Source organism: Arachis hypogaea, chromosome 8 (genome assembly GCF_003086295.3).
Source record: "Arachis hypogaea cultivar Tifrunner chromosome 8, arahy.Tifrunner.gnm2.J5K5, whole genome shotgun sequence".
NCBI classification, from domain to species: domain Eukaryota; kingdom Viridiplantae; phylum Streptophyta; class Magnoliopsida; order Fabales; family Fabaceae; genus Arachis; species Arachis hypogaea.
The window spans coordinates 14799782-14804818 of record NC_092043.1 but is presented as its reverse complement, the minus strand read 5'-3'; the positions used below and the strand labels follow the sequence as shown (position 1 = coordinate 14804818).

Below are 5037 nucleotides of genomic sequence, written 5' to 3'. Positions count from 1 at the left end.
AAAAAACCAGGATTAAAAGGGATTAGGAATAGACTGTAATAAAATGTGAGTCAATCAGAAAATGGTTTGGACAAACTTTGCAGATTGAGCTCTTGCTTTCAAAGTATCCTTCTTTGATCTTGCCTCCTGCATCTTACTCTCCAGAAGCTACAGGCAATTAACAAAGCAAAAATGGGATAAACTTACATCACTAGTTATAACAAAAAATTCCTGCACTATAATTAAAATAGTCCAACCAGTTTCAACAGCTTATAGGATTCTGGGAAGATGCAATTTCTTACAAAAACAAAGTTACTGGCACACTATAAATTTTGGTTTCTAAGCATACCAAAAACAAAGCTGCTGCTCTTTTTTATTTTAAAAAAAAAACAAACAAAACATAAAAAAACTGGAAGGGCAGAACAAAGTTTGTTTCTAAGCATAAGCATAGTCCAGAAGGAAACAAGAATTAATTTCAGCACAAGAAGATATCCCAGAACTTGTTACCTCATGTATATAATGCATCAACATATTTTCAATGCCGGATTTCAAAGTCACCGAAGAGCTTGGGCACCCACTACATACTCCTTGCAGCTTAAGTTTTACTATTCCAGTATCCCTAGATAAAAACCACAATAAATAAATTAACTTGGTGCAAATATAATTCTATAGTGCCCGTAGTTGGACGCTCTTCCTAAAAGTTTCATCCATGTGCTTCAAAACCAAAATAACAAACTATTAAGAACTTACGGATCAAATCCTCGATATTCAATGTCTCCACCATCATCTTGAACAGCCGGCCGAATACGAGTCTCCAACAATTCCTTGATCATTGCAACAGTTTCAGAATCATCCTGTACAAAACACAGGCATACTACCATTTAGTTTAGGCCTCTCAAATATTGTTGAGTACATACTCAAATGTACTCCAGGGTTAAAACATTTTCATACTAAAGGTACTTAGATTAGTTAGATACAAGTATAGAGTATGTTAAGGAAAAAACCATCTGAACTGATTAGGTAGGGCACAAGGTAGTGAATGCCAATTTAGTGGGGAAATGGTGCCTTTACATCAAACCCAAGAAGAACAAAAAGAAAAAAGAAAGGTACAGGAACAGAGACAGGTTTTCTTCCAGTTGGCACAACACAAAAAATTACCAGAAGGAAAAACGATGCCTAACTTAGCAAAATGTTTGATGACTACAGTGATTAACCAAACTTAGTAGCATCTCATACATGATAGCAAGGCAAAGCAAAAGTCATTATATTACTGATATAAATCTAGCATTAGTCTTTATGCAACCAAGTGAAATAAAGGATTCAGTGACAAATACATAAATATTAATTTAAGGATTAAGTAACTAAAACAGAAGCATTAGAATAATTAAAAATAACAACAAAAATAGGCTTCTAAAGTGATGATTGAACAGCTGAGACATTATCTATTATCTCCTTGAATAGGATTGATTATTGGCTTATGCTATGTGTACCAGAGAGAGTAGCAGAAATTAAAGCTATGTAACAACCTGCACTGGATACCTATGAATGCAATCTTCCCAAGGAGACTTGGGTGAAGCCTTGACATGCCTAAGTGCCTGCCCCACTGCCTTGTTACACTTAAATCCACTTCCAAATGCAACCTACCACACCCTATTCCCCTTCCTCATTCTTCCCTTGGCTTCAGTGTATGCCAGCTCATACCAAATAGAGCTTGAAGAAGTGTTTCCAAATCTGTGAAGTGTCATTCTAGAAGCCTCAACATGCATAAGCAGAAGCTGAAGATTCTTCTCAAGCTCATCAATCACAGCTCTCCCATCAGCATGAATGCAGAAATGATCAAATGCAAGCTTGAAATCAGGTATATAAGGCTTCACTTTTGCATTCAGAAGCTTCTTAACAACCAAAGTAGCAAAGAACAGAAGCTGTTCACTTATTGGAAGAACAAGAGGCCCCAAAGTTGTGATGTTAGTCTTCAAAGCCCCACCAGCAATAGCCATAAGATCCTTTGAGAGAGAAACACCAGTTTTGCCATCATCATCTTGTTCTTGATACACACACCTGAAAGCTTTATCATCAGCACTCTTATGAGTCCTCACAACATGAACAAGCTTGTACTTTGCTCTTCTCTTAACAGAGCATTTGTTGGATAACAAAACAGCAGAACCACCAACACGGAACAAACAATTTGGGATCAGAATAGATTTCTTGTTCCCAAAGTACCAATTCTGAGTAATGTTCTCAATGCTAACAACAACAGCATAAGTGTTCCTATGAACTTGAAGCATGTTCTTAGCAAGATCAATGGCTATAACTCCTGCACTACAATCCATACCACCCAAATTGGAGCTTCTAATGTTACCCCTAAGCTTGTACTTGTTCACAATCATTGCAGAAAGTGAAGGAGTTGAGTTAAACAAACTGCAATTCACAACAAGAACACCAATATCCTTAGGCTTAATCTTTGTATTAGCAAAGAGATTATCCAAAGCACCAAACATAACATTCTTAGATTCTTCTCTTGCAGCAGCCATGGAAGGAGTTGGAGGGATATGATGCATGGCTTCGGGTACATACTGACCGTCGAAGTCTAAGGTTTTGTTCTTGGTTGAGCTTCTGCTCTCTAAACTCGAAGGAAGGAAACTGGAATGGAGATGGGTTTTTCTACTGAGCAGTCTGAGAAGAGGGGGGCAGAATCGTGACGGAGACAGAGGCCAGGCGACGAACACAACTCAGAAGACGGTGGTGGGTTGGAAGAATCTGCGACGACCAGAAGAAGATGATGGTGACTGAGCGCCCGACGGACGGCGGCAGGAGCGCGATGGAGCAGATGAATACCAGGAACTGACGCGCCGAGGTCGAGGAAGAAGAAGCTACGATTCTTGAAGGAGGAAGAAGCACGAACGACCAGACGACGATGGTAGTGCCTGAGAGCGACGGACGGCGGCAGTCCTTGCGGCGGTGGTGGAGAAGCTAGGGTTTAGGGGAGAAGCTGTTAAGATAGGGGTATTCAAAGGGTATTTTTGTCTAATCAAATAAAGGAAAGATGTTTAAGTCTTTTCATTCAAATTAAATAAAATTTATTTTTTATTTTTATTTAATTAAAATGGTGTTTTAGTAAAAGTGGTGATATATTATATATTTAAAAAAGAAAAAATTAAATGCTAACGTTGAAAATAAATTCCACTTGTCTTGATGTTATTTGTCTATATTTTAAACGTATCGGTACGTATTAATTTATCATTGTACCGTAGCAAACACCTTATATATTTTTACGAAAAATTATGTTTATAACTATCTTTTCAGTATTAAGTATTTTTATGTATTTTTTTATCTTTATTATTCATTTTTAACATATATATATATATATATATATATATATATATATATATATATATATATATATTAGATATTTATTTTACGTAAAATTAATAATTAAAAACTATTAAATAATTTAAATAATTTAACTAAATTTTTATTTAATAATTTTAATTATTAATTTTACATAAAAATAATTTAATATTATACCTCAATTTTCACGTATATTATTCTTTCAGATTTCAATGACTGAGCATCCTTATCGCTAATAAAGTCAAAGCCTATATATGATGTATTGTGAATGTGAAGCAAACCTGATATATTATCTTACCTGATGAAATGGGTTGCAGGTAGTTACTAACTATGTTAGAATAATAATTATTATTATTTTGAAATTAATACAATATTTTGTTTAGCATTAGGGTCTTGGGGGCCTCATTATCTCTCCCTTTTTAGTTTTATGCTAATATACTAACGAAAGGTATACTCAAAATAGTATATGGTGCATTGAATCAAGCACATAAGGTTAAGGTCATAAGCCGTCCAATTAATATTAGCTTGCTTGACCAGAAAGAACAGCTACCTTGTTGCATGTTTTCTCTGAAGCAAAGTTGCATTAAAGTAATGGCCAATTCTCTCGTGCTATTTTGTATCGAATTTTATCTAACTTTCTATTTAAGGTAAATTTTTAACCGTTTAAAATTATTTGTTTTTATATTATTAAATAAATATTGATTTTTGTTTTTTTAATAAATTAGAGATTAAAATTTAGACATCATAACAATACCAACATAATTACATAAATACACAGTTAGTCACATAAGAAATTTTAAAAAATATATCTCGAATACTGAGACTCTAATTTATGTAAAAAAAAATTTAAATAAGATCTCAGTACCCGAGGTACATACAAAAATAGAATATGACCTTCATACTTAAAATATACACAATGCACAAATCGGATGAAAAAAATTAAAATAGATGACTGTATCTTAGGTAACGAGTCACCAATTCACACATCATGCATATTTCGGATATTGAGTTCATATTCTATTTTTTTATATATCTCGGATATCCTAATATGCTCTAAGAAGAAGCAATGAATTACTAGAGTGAAAAATTTTAATTGAATTAAAAAGATACTAAATGATTTAAGTTTTTGTGTGAGCATATTGACAGCGAGACGTGAGATTCGTAATTATAAAAGCAATGGTATAGTTTGTAGAATAATTCAATTATATATATAGTTGTCACGGGTACATATATCCACTAGTAGTTGTAGGTGCTTTTAGAGTTTATTTTATATTTTATACTCAGAATAACTTTTAAGATTGTGGGTTTATTGTATTAAATAATTTTGAAGCTAAATAATACTTATATTATATACATTTGAAAAAAAAAATTACTTAACATTTCCCAGCAAAACTTTTAAGATCAAAGTTTTCTTAAAAGTACCTTAGTAATTTTATTTTTGGTTTCTTTTAGTTATTAAAATCTCAAGCTCAAAAAAGTTATTAAAAAACTCTTCTGCATTTTTTTTAAAGAAATTTGATATTATTGGCTTTTAAAAGAAAAGGTAAATATGTTTTTCAATCACAAATATTTTTTTAAATAAAAGCTAAACCAAACACCTTTAAGAATTCAAAGAAGTACTTGAGGAAATCTCTCTAAAAGCCAATATAAATGCACTTTTAATTTTCTATTGCATACAATCTTAGATTGTTCCAATATTAAATATTTGAT

At 32.8% G+C, this 5037-nt stretch overlaps 1 pseudogene; it reads right to left on the bottom strand.

The window, feature by feature from the left end:
* LOC112706254 (3-ketoacyl-CoA synthase 4-like) overlaps nt 1-2996 on the bottom strand; it is a 5008-nt pseudogene extending 2012 nt beyond the window's left edge.
* Between the last annotated feature and the right edge of the window lie 2041 nt (nt 2997-5037).